This window comes from Adiantum capillus-veneris, chromosome 18, assembly GCF_014529385.1.
Source record: "Adiantum capillus-veneris isolate H3 chromosome 18, ASM1452938v2, whole genome shotgun sequence".
Classification (NCBI taxonomy): Eukaryota; Viridiplantae; Streptophyta; class Polypodiopsida; order Polypodiales; family Pteridaceae; genus Adiantum; species Adiantum capillus-veneris.
In genome coordinates this window covers 112,795,605-112,811,932 of record NC_140948.1, presented here as the reverse complement: position 1 = coordinate 112,811,932, position 16,328 = coordinate 112,795,605, and positions in this window count along the sequence as shown.

The following is a 16,328-nucleotide window of genomic DNA, read 5'->3' as shown; positions in this document are numbered from 1 at the left end:
AGAAAGAGGGAATAAAGATCTACCAGGGGACTTTCAGAGATCCTCAAGGGCAAGCGGTGGATGTACCGATGATCCCACAGGAATTGGTAGATTATAGCAGGTCAGAAGACATCAGCAGGTACCTGGAAAGGGCAGACTTGCACAGTTTCTTCACCTCGAGACCATCAGGTGTGGATACAAGAAGAGTGTATGAGTTGGCAACATCCATTTAGAAGGATGGAAAAGCCACATTGACATCCATGGATGGAGAGAAGGTAGAAGTACAGATCACTCCACAGCTAATTGCAGACGCATTGAAGATGCACAACAAAGGGAGCTCGGCCAGGGAAAGAAGGGAGGCCATAGAGGTCTATGGGCCCAAGAAACAGAACGCGACCTATGGAGATATGAAGGACCCAAGAGCGGCAACCCTTTGCCGACTGTACAACCAATTTCTACATGTTTGCAGTAAAAGACCGCAAAAGTATACGACACCACCCCATGCCATTGCGACCACCATCACATGGGCATTAAAGAGCAATATGCCAAAAGAGGTGAATTACGCTCAACACATCCACGAGCAAGTAATTTCCATGCACAACGAGAAGCCAAAATACATAGGAGGAGCGGAAATTCTGACAAGAATAGCTTATGAAGCTATTGGAGCTAGAGATCAGTGGCCAAAGGCTCCCTCCCAGAATGAGTGGCTTAGAGAAGCCGACGAGGAGGAAGAACAACCCGAAGTATCCAAGAGGGCATCCACAAGAGCACGCCGGAAACTAGAAGTAGTTTCAGAACCTGAAGAGGATGTGGACGAGCCACTTAAGAAGAAAGTAAAGAAGAAGGTTGCTCCCAAGCAAACCAAAAGTCAGAAAGCGGTAAGAATGGAAAGATTAGTGGAGCAGTTTAGAGCGGAAAGAGCTCTAAAGGGTGACTTTGAAGAAAAGTGGGTGCCAGACCCCACTAAAGTCGGAACTAGCTTGTCCAGGCCACACATTGATCAATACGATCAATATATTAAAGCTTATGAGGAGTCAGAGGCTATTTTGGAGCAGCAACCTGTCGAGCCATACACTGAAGAGGAGTTACAGCAATTAAAAGCTGAGCTGAAAAAGGACGACAAGTGGAAAAGGAAAGTAGATGGGTCTACTAAGCCTCAAGAGAAAGATGGGCAAGCCGACAAAGGGAAAGCCAAGGAAGCTGAGGACAAACATCCCTCTATGACTGATGTACCAAGCCCGAAGAAGACGGAAAAAATTATGGAAGAGACCACAGTAGATGTGGACACAGATGTTTTGGAAAAGCCAGAAGCCGAGACCAAAGGAAAGAAGATAGATCCAGTTCAGCAAAAGAGAAATGATTATGAGGATCTTGTAGAGATAGGATACACCGAAGAAGATTCCCTTGAGGCAGTTTATGGGATCACCCTACAAAAACAAGATGAACGGAGAGGGATGGAGAAAAAGACAAAGAGTAAAAAAGAAAGTGAAGAGAAACTGGACGAACCGAAAATACTAGAAGAGCCAAAACCAGTGGAGGTGGTGGCGGAAAGAGCTTTAGAGTTGACAGATGATGATGGAAAAGACATGCACATGGTGCATGAACTGCTCAGCAAGATAAAAGAAAGGTCCAAGGCAAAGGAAGTAGAGATTGAGACAGCCAAACAAAGGGAAGCGGAGTTGCAGAGAAATTTAGAGAATGCTATGACTGAATCTGAAAGTCATAAAGCATCACTCCATGACGCGGAAAACGAGAGAGACAGCTTGATACTCCAACTAGCCGAGGCTTCAAGAGAAGTAACAAGTGCACAGGAAGCAAGGGAGCGGATAGAGGATGAGTTGGAGGCGGCTAAGGATGAGCTCATTGAGCTAAGGGAAAGAGTCGAGCTCTAAGAAAGAACAATCACTAGACTCAGGTCTACCCCTAGAGCTAGCAGAGCAGGAATCGAGCAAGAGGGAGCTATCGTACCAGTTTTGGAAGACCAGGTCCGAAGCTTACAAAGAGAGCTAAGATTAGAGCAAGTGCAAAGGTTGCACATTGCGGAGGGATCATTGGCCGCAGAGGAGAGGCTCACATTAGAAAATCAAACACTACGGATAGAGAATGAGGCCCTCCGCAAACAGCTCCAAGATCTACAAGAGCAACAAAGAAGAGAGACAGAGACACCACAAGAAGAATCAGGTGGAGCAGCCATAGAGCTACCACAAACTTGAGAGGCAACCACAATTGAAGATCCAGCCCCAGCTCAAGAGGTGGCCTCGACTTCAAGAATCTCCGAAGAAGAAGAACAAAGGCTCCATGACCAAATAGAAAAGTCAGCAGAGGAGAGTGCCAAGGCGGAAATGGAATGGGAGAGGAGACTCCTAATCCCCATTAGACTTCAGGGACTAGACACAAAAGTGCTCCATGAACAGTGGATGCAACCCAGCCTGCCTTTCCATTTGATGAAATTTGAAGTGCTAAAGACGAAAAAGAGACTAGAAGGGGAGCAGTATGTCTCTCTTTACGAATGCGACATCACAAAGGAGGAACAATCAAAGAAGATAGTAGATTCACAACCTAGATGGAGGAAAGGTTGGCTGAACAAATACCCAGCCTACCTCATCTACTTGGTGGAGGCACCAATGGAGATCCGGGAGGATGCAACCTTCTGCCCGATGCCAAGAGTCAGAAACTGGAAAGAGCATGGTAGGATTGTAGAAAAGAAGCCAAATTGGCTTAATTATCCCAAGATGCCAGGACCAAAGGCAGGAGAGAGAATAGGTAAAGCCTACCTGGTGAAAACCCTAACGGGCACCATCAAGCTCTTTACTGGCTCTCCTGACCTTTCATGTCAGATGCTCAAGAAAATCTGCAGGACTCTCTTAGCTTGCATTGAAGTGTTCGCGCCAGATAAAGCCACGACCTCTAGTCTACTATCGACGGCCGACACGGTGTCTGATATGATGTACGATCTTTCATTGCAGCCTTCTCCAAAAGTGTTACACCTCCTATACCAAAGGATTATGTTTTTGCCTAGCTTCCATATGCAAACATTCGAAGAAGCTTTCTACACCGACTTTTTCACCCACGAAAGCAAAATATTCAGCCCAACCTTGACCATCGGCAACCTACGATACGAATCACATTTGCAGATGCTCAAGACGACAGGAATTTATTGACCAAGCATAAAAGTCATGTCAGGGACGACATGAACGCGGGGGGGGGAGTGTTGAGCCAACAGAGGATCACACCCACATTTTTGCTCACACTCATCATTTTGTAACCATTGATTGTAATAAATGTCTTTCTGACATTAATTTTGATTTGAGCCATTCATTAAGTAACGGGACTCAATTGAGTTTTCAGCTTGTAATCCCGAAGTAATTTCACTTGCTGATGTAATTAGTTAGAGATGTTCTCACCTCCAAGGCTGAGGTATATAAGCTAAAGTTTTTGTAACCTAAGGGGAGATTATTAATCAACGTGATTTTTGAGCGCCGTGACTGTGTCTGAGAGAGAGAGAGAGAGAGAGAGAGAGAGAGAGAGAGAGAGAGAGAGAGAGAGAGAGAGAGAGAGAGAGAGAGAGAGAGAGAGAGAGAGAGAGAGAGAGAGAGAGAGAGAGTCTTATCTACTTGCTACGCGAGCTACGGAGCCGCCATTGGAGAAGCGACACCGCCATTGTGTTAGCAACGGCGAGAGCTACGCACAGATACCAAGAGTGCGCGCTATCGGCTTCTATGTGTGGTAAGTTCCTACGAGCTTCGGTGTGAGTTTTCTTCCAACTCGTGTGTCGGAATTGAGCGTGCAGCATATCTATAGAACCACAACGAGTAGAGCTACACATTAGTACCATCGGGGTCAAGTTTCGATCACATGTATATTTCGGCCTGTCTTCATACACGTTTATCGCACGGAGTGGTTATAGGTTGAGTTTGCAAGTCAAGTATTTAGGGTGTTGTTCTTACCTAGTGTACAGACTTCCCCTCGAGTTTGAGATCGATTCAATGATTCTAGATCTTGTTTCGTATAGCATTCGCTCGTAGTACGGATTTCAGTCACTTGCGTATTTTAGAACTTAGATTTGATTTCCTTAGTAGTGATTGTCATTAGAAGGTCGAGTAGGTGATTTGACACCCACCTAGTTGTTTCCATGCGCCTGCGGGTCAAGCTCCGTCCTTGTCTGACAAATTCTGTTGTTGGTTGAGTTCTCGCTATTTAGCTTCCGCTAGTGACGTAACTGCCTTAACACGTGGGATAAAACACCAATGTACAATGCCTTATACACCTAAGAAAAATGGTGTTGCTGAGAGGAAAAACAGGTCACTTACAAAAATGGCACAATGTATGGTCAAAATTCAAGCTTTGCCGCATTTTTTTTGGCTTGAGGCCATCATGTGTGCCACTTACATACTAAACAGGTGTCCTACGAAAGCTTTGCAGTCTATTACTCCATATGACGCATGGAATGATAGAAATCCTTCTATTGAGCACATGCATGTTTTTGGCTATTTGGCATATGCTTTGGTGCCACAAACACAGCGCAAAAAATTGGATGATAAGGCTGTCAAATGTATTTTGGTTGGTTATAGTGCTGAAAGCAAAGGTTACATGCTGTATCATCCGCAAACAAAGTGTATTCTGGTTTTACAGGATGTAGTGTTTGTGGAAGATTCTGTTCAGCCCTTGCTGTCATGTACTAGAGACAGTAATGTAAGCTCGCATGATATTTATGACACTTTGTTGCCTCATTTCAATGGGGGAAATACAAATGTAGATTTCAATGAGGCCAATGTACAGCCTATGGGGGTTTCTGAAAATGTTACATGATGTACATGATGTACATGATGAGGAAAGGCATGAAAATGGGCAGGCTAGAGGTATGCCAAAATGGCTGGTGTGTACATTGCATGACATTAAATTGGATGCACCTTTGTCTAGTCGTACTCGTTCAGGCTCTCGCCATGCATCTTATGTATTAGATTGTTATGCTTTGACTCTTTCTAGCTTACATGATGTTGAGGAACCTCTGTCTTTTGATGAAGCACATAATTCAAAAAATTGGATGGCTGCCATGCAATCAGAATATGATGCACTTATAGAAAATGACACATGGACTTTATGTGATTTGCCTCTTGGCAAAAAGGCCATTGGTATGAAGTGGGTTTTCAAGTTGAAACGCAAGCGAGATGGTGAGATCGATCGCCATAAGGCTCGACTTGTTGCAAACGGTTATGCACAACAAAAAGACATAAATTATGAAGAGACTTTTGTTGCCACTTGTCGTATGACTACTTTGCATTTTCTATGTGCATTGGCATCTCATTTTGGTTGGGATGTCCATCAACCAGACATTGTTACTGCTTTTTTGAATGGTTACATATATGAGGAATTTGCCTCGCGGTTTTGTGAAGAAGTGTGCATATGTAAGAAGGCTTTGTATGGGTTGAAGCAATCTCCTCGTGCTTGGTATGAGAAAGCTGACACTCATTTGGTCAAACAAGGCTTTCGTAACAGTCCAGCAGAAAGCACATTGTATGTAAAGTGTGAGGGTGATGTACTTCTCATTGTGGTTCTTTATGTAGATGATTTGTTGATCACTGGACCAAATGAGAGATATATTGCTGAATTCAAGGCTAATTTGAATGCTACTTTCAAGATGAAAGATTTGGGATTGTTGCATCATTACTTGGGTATACAGTTTAAGCAATGTGATGGTGGTATTGCCTCGTGTCAGAAAAGTTACATAGATACATTGCTATGTTAGTTTGGACTTGAGGATTGCAATCCTATTGCCACTCCTATGCAAACAAGTTTAAAGTTGAGTCTACATGATGCTGGCGATCCTGCTAATGTCACTCTTTACCAAACTAATGTTGGATGCCTCATTTATGTATGCAACACGAGGCCAGATATTCAGTTTGTAGTCTCACAAGTTAGCAAATTCATGCATAGCCCAGGGTCTAAGCATTGGCAAGTTGTCAAAAGGATTTTTCGCTACCTTAGTGGCACTTTACAACTTGGATTGTTTTTGTTGGAATTAGGGTTGCAGAGAAACACACATAGCTTGGAGAAGACGAAGGAAGCTCTAGGTACACAATGGAGAGTGTATTACTTAGTGTGCTATGGAGAGATGGATAGCCCTAGAGTGATGGGCGTATATACAATGCACGGGGGAAAAAACATCCTAAAGAGGAAAAAAATGCCTCGGCTGTCCTAGTATGTTCACACACATCACTACCACATGTATATGGTAACAAATCCCCCCCGGAGTGATGCGGTGAACGGGAGCTGGCACAGGAGTAAATGGAAGTACCATGCTCTAAGGACAGGATCAGTCCACAAAGGGGAGTAAGCCCAAATCTTTGCGGAAAGCTTCAAGATTCTCACGAGACAATGCCTTTGTGAAAAGATCTGCAAGGTTGTCATGTGTTGGCACATAAGCCAAGCTGATTTCTCCTGCTGAGAGCCTCTCCCTGACATAGTGGTAATGCACCTCAATGTGTTTTGTGCGAGCATGAAAAACTGGGTTCCTCGCAACTGCCGATGCGCTCTGACTATCAGTGTAGATAGTGTTGGCAGTGTCCTGTCCAACACCCAAATCAGCCATAAGGCGTCTGAGCCATACACACTCAACCCTGTGAAGACTGCTCTGTACTAAGCCTCACAACTCGAAGTGGCCACAGTAGCTTGCTTCTTACTCAACCATGATATACATGAATAATGACCGTTGGGTCAACAACACAACATAACTCAAGTTTCGTACCAAAGTCTTATCTTTTGTGAGTTATGAAATGCTGCGGATTATGGCTATAAACATCATTTGTAATGAGTTGTTATTCTAGTTTCAGAAGCCGGGGTTCAATGGCACTTCCAGATTGTAATTACAAAGCCATTTGACCCTTTCAACCCCATTTTTGGTTAAACCTAAGGTAGCCTTAGTATATAAGGTACCTAGGTCATTTTGTAAAGAGACTTTTATCATAATCAAACTTTAGCGCTACCGTCTACTATGTGAGAGAGAAAGAGAGTGAGTGTGAGCTTCATCCTCTCGCTATGCCCGGCTCGCTCAACACATTGGAGATCTGACTGCACCATTGCTGTAGGCTCGAGGAGAGCTACGCGACGACGCCAAGCATTCCACGTGAGACAAAGCGCACACGCCGATGCATCTACGAGCTATTTGTGGCCATAAGTGTATCAAATGATGTCTTTTTCCTGTGTGCTAGTAGTCTATAGAATCGTGGAAACATAAGCTACGCATAGGTACTCATAAATTTCAGTTTCGGGCACTTTCAAAATTCTGCTCTGTCATCCTACGCGTTTTCCGTAGACGGGTTTAGAGTGAGGGTTTTGAGTGTAGAAGCTTAGGGACAGGTGTATCCTAGTGAGGGGATGGTGTTCTTTAAGTTTCGTACGAATCTGGTATGATTAGGTGAGTTACCTTCTGTATGTGTGTATGTGGCTAGGTGGTGTAGTTGAGAGCAGTGAGGTTCTGGATTGTGGTTTAGTTGGCCTTCCAGAGTGTTGTATGTGTAGGATGGTCTCAGCCTGACAAGCTTAAGAGATTTCCTCCGTGTGCCTATCGTGTCATCTGTGTCCTCGATTGACATTATGTTGATCTAGGTAGTGTTTGCATGCACTTCATGGGTGTGTGAGTCTCTCCCTGTCCAACATTGGCGCCGCTGCCGGGGACACAAGGACCTATGTAGGTTTCCTACTAACACTCGTGTGATGGTTGCTTGATTTAGTTGTGGCTAAAGAAAGCGTTTTTCTTAAGTGGATCCGGAAGAGGATATTCCGCGATCAAGTGGATAGCCAGGAAGAGTGTGTCTTGCCGAGGGTCTACGACTAGATAGGTTTAGTTAGGATCTGTGGATTAGAGTAGGTGTTGGTAGTCGAGTGATTTGTGAGGTGATAAAAGCGTTTACTAGTCCGTGTGTGGCATTGAAACGTTTTTCTACTCATAGATGCAAAACCCCATATGATTTGTAGGAGTAGCTTTAGGTAAGTGATCCGATTCTGATCTAGAGCTATTCAGCATTGAATTATTTGCTAAAGCGCTTGATTGCAATTGAAATCACGGAAAAGTGTGCTTTTGAGGGTAAAAATGCATTAAACAAGCTTTTGTGGACATTTTTGTATGACTGATTGATGTTGTGCATATAAAAGAGCATTTGCAAGGGTTCTGTGAAGAAAACTTGTAATTCTGTAAACATAGACATCCTACGCGTAGGATGTCTCAAGGGGGTTCTGGAGACCAAATTTGAAAATTTTGACTACACTAGTGGGTTCAGAGGGTAGGTTTTACCCTAGTAACATATTGACTTGGGTGTTTTTCCCTATCTTTGTTGACCAAAATCCAAAAGGCGGAGTCAAAAAACGTAAAATTTCAGAAAAGGCTTGAATTGAGTGATTTTTGCATGTTTTTGCAATTGTGAAGCATACTTGCACTTGCTGAGAGCATAAGAAAGCATCAGGGACACTTCAGTCTCAAAAAATCAGCAGTAGACATCCTACGCGTAGGATGTCTATAGGGTGATTTGGTGGAAATTTTGAAATTCTGAGTTGACCAATGTGTTTAGAAGGTAGGTTTTACCCTATTTTCACCCTGAAAGTGGAAATTTGACCAAATTTTGACAAGATAAGGCCAGATAGACTGAAATTGCCAGACATCCTACCCAAATTGTGCCCAAGGCATAATTTTTGAGACCAAACCATAGGGTGACTTCTAAGGCATGTTCTAAATGTTGTATTGAGTGCATGTGATAAATTTCATCTCATTTGGGTCAGTGAAAGGGAAGATTGAGCGGACTTTAGCACTTTTGACTGAAAAAGGCAAGAATAGCTAGTTTTGGGGGTCTTTTGACATCCAAACTCAAATCTAAGCATAGCATTGGGTTGCTGACATCAAGGGGAAGCTTTGGGACAAGTCTGGGGTCAAACAGGCCAAAAAGACATCCTACGCACTCCAAACTTAATTTTGAGCATACCACTATGATCAGCACCTTAAGGAGAGTCTGTGGTTCAAATTTGGGGAAATTCTGAGCAATTAGACATCCTACGCATAGGATGTCTAAGGCATAATTTAGAGGCCAAATTCAACTGTGGACATGGCAGGGTGTTGTATAGCCTTAGGCAAGCCTCCTAGTCAAATTTGGTCCAATTTGGAGTTGATTTGACTTAGGAATTCATCAGAACAGACATCAGGCTTTTGGAACAGATTCTTGATCATTTTACCAACCTATAGGTGTCAGAATCAAAAAGTAAAAAGAGCTGTGAGTTTAGCACATCAAGGGGAAGCTACAGTGCAAGTTTGGACAAAATCCGAGAAGTTAGACATCCTACACGTAGGATGTCTCTAGCTTGATTTAGGACTCCAAACCAACTTATGAGCACACCACTGTGATCAGTACATCAAGGAGAAGCTGGGGTAAAAATTTCAAGTCATTCTGAGCAAAAATACATCCTACGCGTAGGATGTCTCAAGGCCATTTTTAAGTCCAAATGAAATTATGAGCATACCATTGTGTTGTTGGACTTAAGGGGAGTCTCTGGACCAAATTTTGTTAAATTCTGAGCATATAGACATCCTACGCGTAGGATGTTTGTAGGCCAGTTTTAGGGTCCAACTGTAATTTTGATCATACAGAAGTGTTCACAGTGTCACAGAGATCCCAAATCTTTTTTTCAAAATTGAATGTGGACTCATTTTGACTATTCTAAACTGCATTTCACTGTTTTGGCCATAACTTTCACAAACGGTATCGGATCGGAAAAGTTTTTATATCAAAACGTAGCCTGAGAGCGGCTCTACAGATCTTAGAGAAAAACATGAATTAAATGTATGCCGACGGCAACCATTTAGTTCAACTTTGAAAAAAACATCGTTTGAGGCTTCAAAATTCATCCGCAAGTTAGGGGTGTCTGGAAGCGACAATTTGCGAGAATTGTGACGAAACGGTTGCGGTTTTGGACATAGTTTCAACTTTTCCCTAATCAAAGCACTTGAACACAGTGGACTAAGTCTACTTGAACCAAGCAAAATCTCTTAAGCCCAGAAATCATGTCTACCCTAGATTCAAACGCAGCTTACACAAGCTTGGAGATCCCGACGATAGAGGAATATCCTCCCACAATGGATCTTCCAAACTTGCAATTGATAAAGACTCATCTTGTTGAGAGAGTTTGGATGATTGGTCATGAGAGTGAAGGAATATATAGATACATTGATGACAATGAGGTCAATATTTATAGGTGCTCATATCCATACCTAGAAGAGATAATGGATTACAAGCTCTTATATGTCTACACATACGGAGTCGACTGTCAATGGAGATCTATAGTTGTCGACAAGTATGGACAAGAATACAGAGTAGTAGAAAGCACAAATCCAAAGACTGTACCAGAAAGAGGTGGATATTTGGTCAATGAAGGACCACAAATGCATCCACCAAACACGAGAATTCCTATAGGAATTCCAAGAAGAGAGCCACCAGGATTCCCTTCAAGAGCGATAACGAGAGAAGGATTGGGAGAGTCTCTGGTTAGACTTGTAGACAATCGACGAGTTAGACCATCCCAAGTCCAAGAATGGGTAAACAGAAAATACTCCGGAGATAAAGATCCGAGAGATCACGTAACGGCTTTTAGAACAGTGATTAGAGCAGAGGAAGTTTCAGATTTTGCGACACAGTTTGCGGGATTTGGATTGGCCCTAGAAGATGATGCAGCTACATGGTTCGACTCGGTGGAAAAATGGGATTTTGAAACCCTAGATGAGCTATTTGAGGAGTTTATTGAAGAATTCTCGCCAAAAGGCATTGCTCACAACACGGTCTCGCAAATCCATAGATTCAAACAGAAAGAGGATGAATCAGTACGCAAAGCATCATTACGGCTCAAGAGATATGTTAAGCTCTGTCCGAGAGCAGAATTACCTACACAAGCACGACTGATGCTGATCTTTATCCAGGGAATGAGAGATGAGGGCCTTCAGAAGGATCTGCATATGATAAGGAGGATGACGCTAAACGAGTTGATCAAAGAAGCTCTTTATCTAGTGGATAACTGTGAGGGATACAAAGAAAAGGACTTAATGAGTCAAGGAGATGACACATCCTCTCAGCACAGTGTTTCACAGATAAGTGAGTCCATTGCCAAGCCAACGTCACCTATTGATCAAGAAAAGCTTATCAACGACTTGGTCAAGAGGTTGATTCCTCTTGTAAGGTCTAATTTGGGAGAGCCGAAGTGGTGTGAAATTGAGAGAAAATGGACAAACCATACAGGGGAAGAGTGCTATTATAGCATCGAAAATGCTAGGGAGAGGTATGTACAACCTGTTCCAGAAGCACCTACTCCACCTAGATACATTACGGGGAATGCGCCAAGACCAGTAGGAGTTTTAAGGCCACAGCTTGTCTTAGGACAACAACCTCCGCTGCCAGGTGCTAGAATGCAGGTAGACATGAGATACATGCCAATGATGGAAGCATCAAATAAACCAACGCCAGTACTAGCTACAATGTGGTATAGCAACCAAAGTGAGTACTACCCTTCAGAGCAACAAAATGTGAGAGAAACACATGGAGTGGTGAGGCAAGTACAACCTCCACCTCCCGGGGTTCAGTTGAAAGAAAGAAGGTATGAAATGGACGAAAGGACATTGCGATTCATTGCAAATAGCGGCTTATCTAGGTCAAAGCTTGCTTATAGCCAAGAGGAAATGCTAAAAGAATCTCCTCAACCAGAGACAGATTGTCACAAAAGTCGTGACAACCACTTGGTCAAACAATGTCCTCATACGGAGATCACTGAAGTAAATGCCTATTGTCTTGAGTGTGGCATCACTCACTTGATCCCCGATTGCCCAAAAAAACCAAACCAAATCAGGAAAATCACGACAAATGTATCAAGAATTGTTCAGCTCACTAGTAGCTCAGAAAATGAGAATGTCGTACCAGTTCAAGTGGTTACGAGAGCACAAGCTCAAAAGAAAGCTGATGAGAATCCAGAGACAAAGAACACGAAAAGTGACACGAGTCCAAAGACAAATGATGGACCAAAGACATACGCACCTAGTCAGAAAACCAAGAGCACACGAAATAGTTGGAAAGCTAGAAAGACTAGGATGAAAGCACGCAGGGAACGAGAGCAAAAATCCCTAGCTGCGAAGCTTACCGAAGTTGAGGAGAAGATAAAACAACATGAGGAAAAGGAGACACCTTCTCTTACACAGATGGTTAAACCTCTAGAAGAACCATCCACGGTTGAGAAACCAAGAAGTGCTAGTTCAGGAGGATCTGTGTTGGTAGAGAAGGTTAATGAGACATTAGATGCCCTCTTGAAAGCCTATGATGTGAGGCTCAAAAACAACCAAACCCAAGAACACAGGTGGATAACATATCCCTATGCGGAACTAGAAAAGCAAAAAATTGAAATGTGCAAGAAAATGATTCAAACAACCCAAGCTTTACTAGAACCACCAGTTGCAAAACCTGAGGATGTGATCTGTGTCATGCCTATAGAAGTAATCCCACCAAACCAGGAACTAAAAGAGCCAGATTCTAGTCATAAGCACAAACCAAACCTCAAAGACCCAGCATTAGAACCAAGTATAGTACTGAATACCACGAATAACTCTTCCAAGGGATTTCACCAAGCTATACCTGAGGATTGTAAAGAGATAGATGGTCTTGACGAATTGTGGAAACAAGTTAGAGAGGCCAATGAAGCCGATGACCTAAGAAGATGAGTAGACAAGACTGGTGATGAACGAGGAGTGTTTCTACCACCAATAGAAGAATTTGAGACTAGATCTCAAATGAATCTAGACGTGAGATCGTATTGGGGCGAGAAAGGATCTGTACAATCTATGGATAGTCAACCCCATTCGCTAAGAACACTACCGTACTACATGGGAGAGTACGAGACCAAGTCAGATGTGGTTGCAGTCCCATCACAGAGGCTGTCTCCCAACAAGGCCATTCATTCAAAGGGGCTAGTAGATATTCTATCTACCCCAGTCACCTGTACAATAATGTTAGCCGATTTGCTCGGAATAAGACCAAACATGTGGGCTAATGTGGGTAAATGTCTAGAGAAATTTGGTGTAAAAACCCCAATGACTCAAATCGAGGAAGGCATCAAAGAGCTTGAAATGCCTCAACTAAATACTAGGCCAGTGCCATTAAACAAGGTGGGCGAGTATTACGAGGGAGAAGATGGAAACACCACCCTTCCTTTGGAATTCAATGGTGTAAAAACCATGGCAATCCTTGACAGTGGAGCTGGTGTGGCCATTGCAACCAAAGAGGTTTGGAAAAAGTGGGGAAAACCTGCCTTGAGATCCACACGAATGACCCTCCAGCTTGCAGACGGACACAAGGAAAGCCCATAGGACTGCTAGAAAAAGTACTTGTTACTTCTTGTGGCGTTGAATATGAACACACTTTTGTTGTTGTTGACTTTGGCAAGAAGAACAACTATGAAATCATTCTGGGAAGACCATTCATGCGACAGTTGAAAATGGTCCAAGATTGGGGTTATGACCATATATACCTGAGACATATGGAAACCATAACAAAGATAAACTTGAGGGACCATAGCTATAGGGATGTGATGAGAAAACCGGTAGAGGAGTTTGATTCCGTCACAGTAGCAGGATCAGAACTTCCAGCTTGGTTGGGTAAGCCTAAAGAACTGTGGATGTGTGGAGCTTCACAATGTGGTAGCTTGAAACGTGAGGAAAGTATCCTAGAGCGGGTTATAGAGGACAGGGACTATATCCCAGAACCATTTTCTGACGAAGAGTTAGAGCCTTTTGGATGGGAACACATCTTGGCTACTCTGGACGTGTGCGCCATGGAGGATGCTCCCACAACAAAGTTTTGTGATGAAAATGGCTATGATGTCGTTCCTTATTTTGCAGTGAGTGTAATTTAGGAAAACAAAGAGAACCAGACATCAACAAGCTCTCGACATAAGGAGAAAACAAAGAAATGTGGAGAATCAAAAGATGAAGAAGACGACAAGTTCTATGACTCTATAGAACACTTCAAGCTTCAAGAAGATCAATGACCCGGGAATCAATGTCATCGCTACACGAATAAAGTGCATCAAAAGTGGATTCCAAAGTCCTCCGTGAAGACACAGCCACCACAAGTATCCTCATACATGGCTCCTAATAAGGATGCAAAGACTCAGCTAAGAGGATTATGACCAGAGCAACGAGCTAACAATGCTCTAATCAATGGGCTAGAAGAGTCCTCCAAGAAACTACCACCCACGAGCAAATAGATAGTAACTTTCCACTACCAGCCAAAAAATCAAGGGAAAGTACAAGAAGTCAACCTTGCTGAGGATAGTAGCGATAGTGATGAATCTTACGACATCCCCTATCATCAACTCAAGACATCACTATCACCAACCCCTTCAGCAACAACCATGACAGGTCAAAAGAATAGGACAACAAGTCAAAGCCAAAAAGCTCGACAAATCTGGATACCAAAAAGCCAGATCGGCCAAAAAAAGATATGGATCAAGAAGACAAAGATCACTAATGACAAATCACAAGATCCAACACCAAAACAAAAACAAGGAAAGCGTGCAAGAACGGGTAAGAATATCACAAAGTCGCAAGCTTTCACAACTCAGGTTTGGGCTCCAAAGAAGTTGATTCAAGCACAAAAAAGTCATGAATTCATTTGGATTGCAAAACAACCACAGTATCAACTTTCAAAGTTTGAATCCCGTCCCCAACCAAGCGTACAAGGGCTGAAGCAAAGACCGTTGTTGACTCACACAACAAAAAGGTGGATCCCAAAGAAGTCTCTTCAAACACAAACGAAGCACGGGCAAGTATGGGTTCCCAAACGAGAGCCAGCAACAAAACAACCAATAATCGCAAAGAAATGGGTCCCAAAGAAGACCAACAAAAGTGCTGCCAGTGCATCGCTGCTTGAATTCTTACAATTCTTCCTACGATTACAGTACATTTAGAAGAGAGCAAGTCGCTTCAATCAAGCAACGATACAGGAGCTTCAAAGACCATTACATTGCTTAGAATAGGAAGCCTCACCAACAAATGCCAATAAGGAAATTGCTTATACCCACATCTTGCACAACATAAATCTTTTCCATGCATTGACTATGTATGCATAATAGGGCTACATTACAAGGCCTGCATAGGCACAACTTTTAATTGCCCAAGCACAACACATACCCTTTGCGATACCCTGTCATAAAGAATGACTCCAAATAGGAAGGGGAGAGGCATTCTGTATGCGGACCTAACATTATGACTATGAGAGGGAAATGTTTTGTGAGATGCATTGAATTTTTGCGTTTTATTGTGATAATCTTTTGACGAAATTTAGAGTATATGCCCTCATAATAGTGTTACAGAGGATTATGGGGACAAAATCCATATATGAGCCCCTAGGGACATGTGTATAGTGTACATAGCATTTAGATTTCTATTTGAATGATTTTTCTTTTGTTGAGTTGTTTTAAGATTTTCTTTGTTTATTATTAAGAAAAAAATAAAAAAATCCATAATCCACATGAAGAAAAGACTGACGAGAGGCCTGAGCACTACAAAGAGAAGAAGGTACAGGAAAACGATGAAACTTCACGAAGTATGTCTCAGCAGCCACTACAACAGCCGAAAAACTTGTCACAAAGCAGTGTCAACAAGCAACCGACAAGTCATACAAGTCAGAGTCGAGTAGCTAAGCCACAAAATGCGTGAGGTGTTAGTCCCAAAGCTTCAAGTAATATTCTCTGTGGTCTAAGTGTCTTAGCTATTCTAGGTACTGCTCAAGCTGGAAGAGTTGAGCATATTTACGTTGTGCCGCTCATGCTAGTATAGGTGAGCAAAAGAGTGGAAGTCTAAGTACTTAAGTCTGGTGAAGTGAAGGAGAAGGTCCAAAAGACACTCACGTACTGAGCACAGTGAGATACAAGTGGAGAAACTTCTACATCAAAAACCCTTCTTGGAAAGGTGGAAGCTATTGAGACATCTTTTGATGTCACATGTGTTACATTTATTCCTTGAAACACCCATCATCTCCTTCTTTCACATTGCATGCTTTTGTTGACAAATTTCTCATATGAATATAGAGTGTCCCATAATTGGCACTTGCATCAGGCACTCTTCCTGTGTTTCACCCAAGCACTCACCTTTCATGAACATGTACTTCGCGTTCAACTTCTCAACTCCAATAAGAGCATATACCAAAGACATTTTTTTCCCACCGGGTTCTTTCCCTTTGGTCATCCAGGTTTTAGACCCTAATCTAAAGACACCTATCACCATCCTCTTGTACATATTCTTTTTACATCAACAATAAGGAAATACTACTCAA